The 12,292-nt window shown below is 53.9% G+C and overlaps 1 protein-coding gene across 5 annotated transcripts in view; it reads right to left on the minus strand.

The window, feature by feature from the left end:
- Nucleotides 1–495: 495 nt before the first annotated feature.
- The window catches only part of LOC125699732 (uncharacterized), an 84,253-nt gene continuing 72,456 nt past the window's right edge, over nt 496–12,292 (minus strand). For 3 of the 5 annotated variants that reach the window (XR_007379687.1, XR_007379690.1, XR_007379691.1), the window contains exons 4-6: nt 11,726–11,882; nt 9,695–9,946; nt 496–6,933 (exon numbers count right to left, since the gene is read on the minus strand). The gene's annotated coding sequence lies outside the window, so the exon portion shown is untranslated. The remainder of the gene's footprint in view (nt 6,934–9,694; nt 9,947–11,725; nt 11,883–12,292) is intronic. The other 2 variants (XR_007379688.1, XR_007379689.1) reach the window with 2 other exon arrangements.

Here is a 12,292-nt window from a genome sequence, read left to right on the forward strand (position 1 = left end):
GTCACAGCCCTGCATGGCCCTTCTTGGAAGCTGGCTAAAGTGGATTTCTCACCCCAAACAGCGTGTGCCTTTAACATCATTCCACCCCAAGACAGTCCCTGCAGCTGCCCAGCCCTTTCCAGGCATGATCACAATCCTTGTGCCCATTGCTTTTTCTGTCCTCCCAGACCTGAAGCACCTCCACACCTCCAACCAGGTCAGTGGGACACGCAGAGAGCCCTGGTGCAGGTCCCAGCTGCACGAGGAAAGATGTCAGGGGCCTTCCCCATGAGAGGAAAGCACGGGGTCTGGGCCAAGATGGGAATTAAGAGGGGGCTGACTGTTCTGTACCTGGTGTGAGAAGCAGACACCGCTCCCCAGAGCTGTCAATCTGGTACCTTTCACCAGCACTAAAATTCAATTAGTTAAAACAACAACAACAACTGAGGCTCCAGACAGCTTGCGCCTAACACATTTGATCCCTTTTATTACTCAGCACTGCTCCAAGCCCAGCCAGCAACATCCTCACTGACTCCCACTAGTTTCCCTGTTTTATTCTACCAGGATTAAGTCAACCCTACAGACTCCAGCTGTTTTGTGGTTGGGCCTGGATACATCTTTATACTCTAGCTACATTATTAAGTGGATTGTGGCCAAATTGACAGAGCTGCTTCGGGGAGGACAAGGCCATTCAGGTCAGTGATGGTCCTGCCAGCTGGAGAGACACTCGGGACTCATGATTTGCTAGCAAAGCTCTGGACTGTTGTCTTAGCCTCGCTTGATGTCTCGGAGGGGGCTTCTGTGAAAGCCCTGACTCTAGCAGGAATGTTTGATTTCTTGGCAGAGATGTGTAACAATCTGTCTTGGAGTATTGCAGGAAGATTTCGTGTTTGGGCGGTTTGTCCATAGCATCGCTTCATCATCTGCTGCGTAATCCACTCCTTGGCCTTCCCTGAATGGAGGCTCCACTGACCGCTGGCAGCCCTCTCTGCCCATAGCTGCTGGACAAGGCTGATCTGGGAGCACTGCGTCTGGGCTGGCGGGAGCTCATGCTGCTCAGGAACCAGGCAGCGACACAGCTGAGAGCTCACCCAAAGGTGCAAAGGTGCATATTGTGATGTAATGCAAATGCTGCCAGGCCATGCAAGGCAACAGGATGCCATGCAGTATGATCTGATGCAATGTGACACGATGCGACACGATGCAAGGCAGTGCAGTGCAGTACACAACAGAATGCAACGTGATGCAGAGTAATTCAACACAAGGCAGTGAACAAACAAGGAGCATGGCTCTGCCTGTGCCAAATGGGAGGACTCAGGAGGAGAGTTAACTAAACAGAGAAGAGCCAGGTTTGCTCCTAGGTTAAAGCACCCTTTGTGCTGTTAATGAATACCAGCAGAAGGGTCATGCAAAGAAAGGGATAAAAGCTCCATCCATCGGTTCATTTGAAACAACACTGTCTGTGTGATTTATGAAACCCCCTTGAATGCAGGGGGCTGCTGGGGGCTCTCACACCAACTCAATGCAGAGCAGCAGTGGGCTGTTGGTCAGTCACCCCCTGCTGCAGGTATGTGCCAGAGAGTGGGCTCCTGGTCACACGTAGCCTGGCGGCAGCTGTGGACCCACCAGTGCAGGGTGCTGCACTGAAATAACTCCTTGTGAGCAGATCCTGGCATTACAGCTCTCCATCTGCAGTAAGAAGAGCTTATTTTGGAATGGTGAAATTCAAGGTTGGATGTGGATGATGCTCAATGTGGGCAGCGCTCTGACTGTGGGTGAGAACATCCCTGCAGAAAGTTAAGAGCCTCAGCAGCAATCCATTGTCCAGAGCCATTCCATGTGAACCTCACACCCCACCCAGGTGCAGCTCAGCCTCTCTGTGCACACACAGCCCTGCACACCCCAGGCAGGGCAGGGTGCAGCCGATGCACGCTTACCTTCGGCAGTCTGCAAAGCTGATCCTCCTGCAGCACAATAACACTGCTTCCATGTGTGACTCATAGTTTTCCCCCTGCCTTGGTCTTGTAGTTTTTCTAATTACTGTGAGCTTTGCAACTGTGAACATGTAATGTTCCAGAAATGTGTGTGTGATTCACCTAACGCAGGGAGCGTACTTCCAGCCAAAAGGGACTCGGAGATTTTTTTGGCATCAGTCTGCTACCTGGAGAGCAGCCAGAAAAGCTCACCAAGGTCATTTCTTTCTCCTTCTCCTCTTCCCTGTGCTTCTCTCTTCCCCTCAGCCCCTCTCTCCCTCCCCTTTTTCCTCCAAACAAGAATCAGGCAGCACCTTGTTTATTACTCATCAGCCTTCCCCCTATAAAAATCCCCCCAGAAACTCACACCGAGCCGCAGCTGCGCTCCTGCCAACTGCTCTCCCCGCGCCCTCCCTGCGCTGCTCCGTGGGAGCACATCCTGCTCAGGGCACAGGGGCTGTTGGCTGGAACACGCTCCGGATGTTCCCATGGGACTGAGGAACTCAGCTTCCATCGGGACGTGTCCATGGAGTTCCCCCGGTGCTTAGAATCTCCTATAGGAGCTGTGTGTCCATCTGTCCCTCCGTCCTCAGCCAGCGGTCAGTACTTTGGGCAGCCCCAGCCTCAAGGCATTCCCAGCCCCATTTCCACAGTGGCTGTGGTGGAGATGTTTGGGCAGAAGGCCATGCGACACGGCCCCAGGGTTTCCATTGCGCGTGGAAATAATCTGGCATCCCACGAATTTTTATGAAAGCAGCAGCAGCATTTGCGACTGTTATCAGCTGTAACAGGTTAGCATCAGACATAACAGTCTGTGGAGGGAGCGGGAAGGGGGACATCAATTGTCACTGCCTTATTTCAGTCCGTGGGTTCCGTGCTGTCCCACAGGAGCATCTCAGCTCTCTCAGCACATACCTTGAGAAGCAGGATGTTTCTGAGCCCTGGCTGTGCTCACATGGCAGCCACAAAGCACCCACATGGCTGGGTGCTGCAGTCAGAGCCATCTGCCCCTGTGGCATCAGCGCAGTGCCTTGACATGGGCTCATGTGCTCCCATCCCACTCTCCCTCCATGTAAGCCAGGGCCAAGAGTCTCACCCTCTGCATTCTGCCAAATCCTTCCCCAGTGTAGGACTCCACAGTGCTGATGACCCCAGAGCCCTCAGACCCAAAGCCATTTTAACTGCTTTAAAGGTGGCATGTGGGGAACTCCGACACTCCCAGGGAGCAGATGCGAAAGGCTTTCATCTGCTTCCTCCGTGCTTTCAGCAGCTGGGACACAAATGACATGGAGTTTGTGACACAAATCCCAAAGCTGGCAAACAAACACCAAGAGCACAGCTGGTCCCATGGCCTTGGCCATGAGCTGTGGCTCAAAGCACATTCTTGCAACACGCGCTTTCTGGGTCGAGCGGTGCGTGTCCGCGGTTACGCTGCAGTGTGAGCACAGGGGATGCTTCGGGACATCTCCCCCAGCAGCATTTTGCTGAATTCTTCATCTCTGAGATCACAGATCAAGGCAGAGTTTAAAGCAGTGGCCAGATCACTGTTTCACGGACCTAGAACAAATACACTAAAAGCTTCCCCTGTGTGTGTGCAGATTAAGTCGTTAATGAATATTTTTGCTAAGCATAAGAAATCTGGCTGGCCTGGGAGCTCAGCTCGGCCAAGATGTGGGAGATTTGGCGGAGCAGCTTCAGCACAGCAGCAGTGGGGCCTCAGGCACCGCACGGCGAGGTGAGCGCACTGGGCAGCCCCTGGGTTGCTGCTAAGTGGGCAGGAATGTGGTCCTGCATATTGCTGGGGGGCTGCAAAGCATTGCAGGACAACTTCCGTGTATCCACTGAGGGAGTGTTCTTGTGTGTGTGTGCATGCAGACAGGGGTGAGAGCTGTGCTGAAAAAGTCCATGAGCATTGCTGGGTCCTGTCTGCTCTATAGGGCAGTGGGGCTGTGCTGTGGAGAGGGGCAGGGGGCAATGGGCTCTGCGCTGGCACAGATAACGCTGGTAAATGAGCCTGGGTAGACAGAGTTCTGGGAGTCTGCTGAAGAGGTCTGAAAAAAAAAGGGGAAGAAAAAAGAATTTAAAACCATCGTGGTACGACAGTCACCTTCCCTGCCTCACGTTTTCCAGGAATGGTGCTCAGGCAGCTTTACAGATGTTAATTAAGACTCGTGCCCTTCCCCGGGGATGCACTGAGGTATTACAAATAATAGTATTAGCAGGAGTATCGGTACAGACAAATTAATTAAGGGTAATATCTTAAAGGCAGAAGGCTGCTGGGTCATGCTGCTGGCTGGGAGATGGGGAGAAACGGCCCTGCAGGGTGAGGGCAGCGCGTGCAGGGAGCAGCAGCTGCACTGAATGGTGCAGGTGCGTTAGGAGGGGTGCAGTAGAGGGGCTTTCCCTGCTCTGCTCACCACAGGACAAGGAGAACACAGCAGGTGCTGACCCTGTCAGCCAGTACTGCGGGATGCTGCCCTCCCAGCCCCAGGAGCACTCCCAGCCCCACCGGATGCTTTTCGGCCGGCTGCGTTTGGCCTTGGTCAGAGGGAGGATGTGGCCGTGAGTAGCCCAAGAATCAGCCCAGCAGTGACTGCGCGCTGAGTTATTTTGGGAAGCCAGTTCTTTGTGTGTCACACTGCTCCTCGTGTCCAGAAAGAGCCACCGAGAACAACTGGGGAAAAAATATTGCCCTGCGGCGTGATGCATTTAATGGGGGATATGACCTGGTCTGATTTCCTGCGATTCTGCCACTCCAGGCCACCAGCACTGAGCTGGAGAGGCACTGCCGGCCGGTGGCTGTGGGACAATGGCCGGAGTGCCATCCGTGCCAACACCATATCTGATCCTGCGAGGAAAGAGGGGTTCCTGCAGTCCCCAGATAGGGCTGTGCATTGTTTGAGCCGTTTATATCCATGCAGGTTTGGCAGCCAAGGTCCTTGGGATACTGGGTGAGGCAACTCCTGTTGTTGTAGACATCACTTCCATTTTCCTTCCTCTTCTTCCTTTAAAACAAAGCCGTTATCACTGCCCTGATCTTGCTCCTGAAGGGGGATGAGGAGGGGCTCGTGCTGCCCATGGAAGCCTTCCCATTCCCTGCACGCTCGTTTGTCACCTGGGAGCTGTGACAGCGCAGCATGAGCTGGGGCGCACGGCGAGGCCACTAGGCTGCATTCTTGGAGCGCTGCTGAGAAAGTCTGTGGCTTCTTCAGGGAGGCTGCAAAGAATGGAGATAGTCTAACAGAGCCAAGCTCTAGTACGGCCAAAGAGACCACAAACAGATGGTCTGCGTGGATCCGTGGTGGGATGAAGGGGAGGAATTGTGCATCTCCAGGGAAGGTAATGACCTGGTCGGGGCACCTGGGTGGAGCTGCACAGAGCAGTGCTAATGGGAGCGGGTCACTTCTCAGCTGCTGCTGGAGGGAGCAGCAGCGTGTCGCTGGAAGTATCTGAGCACAGCCTTGGCCAAGGCCGTAGGAGAGACTGTCCAGACCCCTAATCCAGCACCAGAAGAGCATGAGCTAAATACCACTTGGAGAAATAATGCTTTCAGGAATGCACCTGGCACAGGTAATTAGTGAGGACAGCCCTGCCTGGCTGTACCTCTGCCTGCTCCAGGAGCCCCTGTGCTTGCAGGCTGTAGCAGCCACCGTGCAGCAGGCCCAGCACTGCAGCTCCATGGCCAGGAATTGTTTCCCACGGTGTGTACAGGCACCCACGGGTGGAAGTTGCCTGCCCCCAGCACTGCCCTCGTCCATCCGCAATGCACACACAACCACAGAATGCAGACCGGCCCCTTTTTCCATCTTAAACTCCTCAGTGCATGCGTTCCTCTGGAGCTGCTGTTTTGTTCATCACTCCTCTTCCAGCATGTTCCCAGAGTGTGCTCAGCCCTTACTAATTAAAGCAAAGGCAAGGAGAGGCAACGATCTGTGCGTGGAGCAGACATGCAGAAGCATGGATGCTGTGAGTCAGGGAACACTCCTTGCCAATTCTTCACATATGCTTTTGTACTCACTCATTGTTTGGCTTCTTTATATTTTTCCCAAAGAGTTCAGCAGATGGATGGGAGTGCTCCCTGTGCATACCCATGATTGTGCTGAGCTGTAGGAAACCTGCTCTGGGCATCGCCGTGGGGCTGGGCAGAGTGTGCAGAGAGGCCGGCACCGGGGTCCTGCTCTGCTCGCAGCACATGTGGGCAGGGCAATGGCAGCAGACGAGCAGCTGGCTGGGAGAGCAGTGGTCCACATGAGATGCAAGCCACAGAGGCCAGGGAAACCAAAGCTATGTCATGGCTGGAATGGATCCTGCTGCTTGTGGTGAGAAGCTGTGCAGCTGTGTCCTGTGAGGGAGTGCAGGCTGCAGAAGGGCTTTGCCCCAAGGAGTCCTTTGTGCCTCCAGGTAGCATTATCAGTGCGGCAGAGAAGGGTCCTCAGCACCCTGCAGAGCATCATCACAGCCTCACACACTTTTCACAGTGCCCCCTCCTTCAAAAGCAGCTTTGGGTACCCTCACCTCATCCAGCGCCACTCTGCACCTCAGCGGCAGTGCTGGCTGGGACCTCATCCTCTGTGAAATGAGGGAGAAGAGACGCACAGCATCCTTGGAGCCCAGAACAATATCACTCGTAGCTCTTGGTTGGCAATCTTGTCTGCAAAAGGCATTGCAGTCTAATATAAGGCCCCGACCAGCCAGCTCTGCTCAGGCTGAAACTGCACACACAGGTGGGAGCATGCAGGGAGATGCAGGAGGCATGACAGAGAGAAATAAAGACTGAGACCTGCTGTAGCAGAAGAGACACCTCCAATTGGATCAACGTCAGCTCTAATATGGAATCTTCCGCTCACACACATCTGTCTCATGGCTCTGGGTGGGCACCAGGCTCTGACAGCAGTTTTGTTCAGCAAGGTTCGTGTCAAGCAGCTGGAAACAGGCACTGCTCCTGCCCTGCGATTGTGCAGAGCTCTGCAAAATGCTGTAACTGTCCGGAACAAAAAGCCAAATTTTCCTCAAAATGAGGGACACATGATGATACCAACACTCCCTTACCACCATTGTCTCTGCAGAAACACATGCACCTCATCAGCTGCAGATTGCCAGGGAGAGAACAAACCATCTTCCCACACTTCGTTCCAGAGAAAGGCTGCCAGCATTACCTACACGTGCACTGAACAGGTGGAGGGAGATGGCAGCACTCAGATAGGGCACCGTGCTCAGCCTGAGGGAGAAGGGAGCTGTGTTTGGCTGCATGTGGGTGTGTGAACACTCAGCCATCGCCTCAATAATACTCCACTGTCACTGGGACTCTGCCCAGCCTGGTTCTGGTTTCTCTCGGTCACCATGGGAAAAAGCTCCAGGCCACCCAGCATGAAAACGCAGCACAGAAGGGCAGCGAGAGGAATCACCTCCCAGCTGGAGGGTTTTCTGAAGATAGACACGAACCAAGCTTCTGTATTTTCAAAACTGCTTGGAAAAAAATCATGCTTTGGCCCAGGACTGCACTCTGCATCTCACATCAAACCTCAGCTGATACCATCCGAAATGTTTGGTTTGCTCTCCTTCAGAAAAGCACATCCATGGCTCCTCTCCTGCCTTGGCTCTGTATCCATCTCCAACAGCAAGGTGTGATGAGAAAACCCTTCACTCTGGCACTGCGGGTGCGGCTCAGGCAGAGCCGGGAAGCACGCAGAATCCCAGGGGAGCTGAGGTCTCTTAATGTTTTCCAGCACAACCCTCCTAGCAAAGATCTTTGCAGCCCTCCGGGCTCCAACCTGTCAATCCCTGGGACTCAGCACAGAGCCCCACCTGGCACCTGTGAGCAGCAGCACTGGGGCAGCTCCTGCTGAGGAACACAGCCCAGCTCAATGGGCTCCTTTAAGCCACGCCAGGCTGCTCTTTGGAGCCATTAAGACTTTCTAAATACCACAGAAATGCCAGAACATGCATCCGACGGCCACAAATTAATCAGTGCCGGCCAAGGCCAGCACAGCCTGTTGTGCACCACTCTGCTCACTGGGAGCTCCCAGCACTGCACTTCCGAGGGCCGGCTGTGGGCACAGGGCTGCTGCCCACTGCTCCCAGAGCACTGCCAGGGACCCTTGCCGCAACCCAACCGATAGATTAGGTTCAAAAAGAAAAGCCAGCCACCGAGTTTGCCACAGAGCACATGTGGTATTTATCCGTGGGGTGGAACACATTGACACAGCGGGGGGACAAGACCAAAATTCCCCAAGAATAATTTAGAAGAGCCACACACAGAGCCGGCCACCTCCTCCCCAAGCAGCCCAGTGGTGGCACATGGCTCTGACAAAGCTAGTGGGGCTCTGCGAGAAGCAGCTCTGTGCAAAACTGTGTGGCACAGAAGGGCCGTGGCTGGGGCTGATCCCTAACAGCCACTGCATCCCTGCTCCACCCTGCACAACACACCATGAGCAGTTCCTGCACCCTGCCCCTTGCACCCCTCGGTGTAATGAGGCCCCCAGGGCAAGGCATGAACTATCTGAAACCAAATGAAAAGGCAAGGAAATGCCTGGGGAAGGCCTGTGTGGGACACTGCCCCGCAAGGACACATGAGCCGGGACCTGGTGAGCCTGTTCCATCTGCAGCTCCTCCATATGAGTGAAAAAACAGGGGAAAGAAAATTACAAAGAATGCGGGACACAGAAACAGAGCTGTTTCTAAACAGGATGCTTTTAAAGCCTTCCAGGAGGCATGTGCTGGTTCTTTAATCCCCATCAGTTCATTTATACCTAGTAACTTTTTACTGCTACCCTATTACATCAGGCCCTATAGGGACAGAAGATGGTGGTGGGAGAAACTCAGGAAGTTGGGAATTTGAGGGAGACAGAGGGGATGAGTTATGGAGGCCCCTCCTGTCACCAGCTCTGCTAGAGTTCAGCTGTGGGTAAAGCACTCAGAGGTCTGAATACTTCTCCAAACTTGCCCAGCGCCCCAAGCCAACACTGCTGGCTGAAAACCTGGCTGAGAAGTGCATGTGACTCCTGCTTGCAGCTGGCCAGAAGCACCAAGGGACGAGCCAGCCTAGCCAGAGGTGAGAAGAGGGCAAAAAGGGGAGAAAGAGCCTTCCCAGTTGCCCTGAAGCCCATTCTTGCAGAGCTTTAGAGAGAAGAACCCAGGGCTCACAGAGGGTTCATTTATTTGCTACCTCGCTAAGTCCAGCAGTTCCCTGGGTCCAAGATCTCTGGTTTACAACCTCTGCTCTTCTGCTCCAGGAATTCTGCACAATAACAGAGCCAGGTTTGTGCTCAGCCAAAGCTCTGGCACATTTGAAGAGCAAGGAGGGTTGCAAATGTTATTAATGCTGCGCACACTGGGCTTAGGAACAAATTCCTCTGCAGAGTGCATCCAGGGCTGACTGGCTGGAGTTCTGCTCCCAGCTTGGGGACCTCGGTGGGGCGATGAAGCCTCACCTTGGACAGAACGCTCCAGGAAGAGGGGAAGGAACAAAAGTCTCTCGTGAAAAGCAGTAATCGTTGTTTTTTGTTTGGGTAATTGCTGTGCTCAGGCCTTGTAGGCCAGTAGTAATCGCTGCCTTAACCAAAGACCTCTGGGAAGCAAAGCAAAACCTACAGGGGATGAAATCTCTCTTCCCTCCCCTCCCCTCCCCTCCCCTCCCTCCTCCCTCCGCCTCCCCCCCCCCCCCCCCCCCCCCCCCCAGAACAACGCACAAAGTATCCCTTGTAAAAACGGGTCATTGAAAACAGCGGCAGTTTCTGGAATACCTGTTAATTTACTCAAACATAACAATAGTCAGACTCTGCTCCTCGTTTCTGCGGCTGGAGGAGGGCTGTGGGTGAGGGATGGCACCCAGACTCCATCGCACACAACCCCAGGCTGGGAGGAGGGGACGGTCGCTGTGCACCAGGAGGAACGCTGCCTGCCCAATGTCTGCAAAGGCACAGAGCAAAGGGGATACACGAGAGGCCTGCATACAAAAAGAAGGGACTGGAGAAGGAAAGAGGGATGGGAGAAAGCTGGAAAGAGAGGGAAAGGCAAAGAGGAGGAAAAAGTCAGCGGCAGAAGTGAACGGAAAACGTGAGAGAGGCTGAGCCCCTCGCAGGGAGCAGCCTTGCCCCTACAGCCCTGCCGTGCTGCTCAGGCCTCCCCTTCCCCCTTGCAGAGCAGCAGGAATGCCTTTTCCCACTAGCACCATTTTGTTCTTGCTCTGGTTTTTCCTCGCCTGCTTTGTTCTTTCTCCTTACAAGCCATGGCTGAGGGTAAGCGCTAATTCCTTCCAGGTGCTGCGTCCTGACATCCTGCCGCTCCCTGCACCCCCTGCAGCTCCCAGCCCTGCCCCGGGGGGGCTCAGCCCTGCTCCTCCAGCCCAGGCAGCATTCGGAGCCTGGCAGTGGCCTTCTGGCCTTCAGCACAAGTTTGGGTGCAGTGGGAACACTTGTCCCACCCGCAGACGCAGGACACTGGGCTCAGGGAGATGAGCAGAGCCACAGTGATGTTCTGAGGGACGCATCCAGCACCTAACATGCTGCATCAGTGCAGGCTGACCCCAGGAGTTCAGTATCAGCTCCCTGCTCTGAGAGAACACGTTCTCATGGGGGCCCTTCAGGGTCTGGACAAAGCTCGGAAGAAGCAAAGAATCAACATCAGACCAGGAAATAACACCCAGCTCAGTGAAACGCTTTGGCATCTCAGTGAAAGTTTTAGAGGGGGAAGAACAGTTATGGGCAGCAGTTCAGGACACTCACAAATGAGTTCACATGACTCTAATAAAAACAAACCCAGGTCAAATCACAATAGGTGGTCCGCATTATGAAATCCGTGGACCCCGCAAGATGAGTCCATAGGTGGGTGACACGCAGACCCTGTTCCATCAGCCCCAAAGGGCTCAGGAACACCCCTTGGTGTGAAGGATGGTGCTGGGGAAGGTTGCCTGGAGCTCAGCAGAGCCTCCTACCATCAGCATGTCTGAGCAGTTGGAAAGGAAGCACAATAAAAAGACCACTTAAACAACTCATCAGCTAAACAGCTGAGAAAGCCAGGCAAGAGGTCTGCCAGCAAGTTGGGGTCCTAATGTGTTTGCAATTCATCAGCCTCCTGCTCAGCTCCTAGCAAGCCGGCAAGGCTGGGATTCAAAGGTGAAATACCTGCATCTGCTCCCATCGTGTCTGCTGCTTAGTGCAAACATTTATGTTTCTCGGCATATAAAATAAACAGGCCCGTGTTCCAGGGAAGCCTGTCAGTGCAACAGCAGATACAATTTATGGTGTGTGAGCATGACTCCCAGTGCACAGGTCCAGGAATGGGGGAAAGGGAGCAGAGTCTCCTTACAAAGCAGACAACTCTGGCTCCTGCTTCATTCTCCACCTGCAGAGAGACGTGGGGCAAAGGAGAGGACAGACATCTCTGTCCTGGGCTGCTGGAAGGCACATTTCTGGGGAGTGGTTCTGGCACAGCAGATGCATTTGGCTGCCTAGACATGGGGTGGCACCTCCCAGCCCTCCAAAATACACAGGCACCTTGGGGCTGTGTCTTGCCTTAAGTGTACATCTCAATAGACACATGGGCAGAAGCAGCCAAAGGCTCCAGCACAGCAGCTGCAGCCACTGCTGGGTGTGGGATGCAGAAAAGAATACGGGAACACGGGGCGTAGAGGCTGCACAACCCCAACACAGCCCCACAACACCCTCAGCATCCCTACCCACCCCTGGCTGAGCGGAGGAAGCAGGCCACAGCCATTTATTGATTGCTATTACATCAGCAGTGGCAGCATTTTGTGCAATAGTGTTGCATCTTACCTACTAATACTGGTGATGCTGGTGCAGCCTCGTGCCTGGGAACAATGGCAGCAACTAAATGTCATCCCCTCACCAAGGACGATGTGAGAGAAGTGTTCCTGTCCAGCTCCTCTGCTCAGGGCCACACCTCCGTGTTCCCAGGGCTTCAAAAGGGGAGCTGGAGATAAGAGATGAGAAAAAGAAACACAGGACAAACGCGAGGAAATAAGGTTACTGGGACCAGCAAGAGAGACTTCCTCTATAAGCCTGTTTCCCATTTCCTCTCCCTCCTCTGAAATTATCTCTGAGCTCTTTTTCCCCTCTTCACTGCCCAATATTTAATTGAAAACGCAGATCTGTGGTGCAGAGAGGTGTTATTTTCGGCACAAGAATTGAGATATCTCCTAGCAGCTGTCAATCCCCGCGACCTCAGCTTCTGTACAGACTTCACGGGCCATTTTTCCCCTCCTTTTTCTTCCCTTCTTTTCCCCCCACCTCCCTTTCTTTCCTGCAGCTGAGTTACTGTTCCATTGCTCTCCGTTGGGACTCCGACAGGAGCTGAGCTCCTCGTGGATGACACAGAATAAT

The sequence above is a fragment of the Lagopus muta genome, chromosome 13 (assembly GCF_023343835.1).
Source record: "Lagopus muta isolate bLagMut1 chromosome 13, bLagMut1 primary, whole genome shotgun sequence".
Classification (NCBI taxonomy): Eukaryota; Metazoa; Chordata; class Aves; order Galliformes; family Phasianidae; genus Lagopus; species Lagopus muta.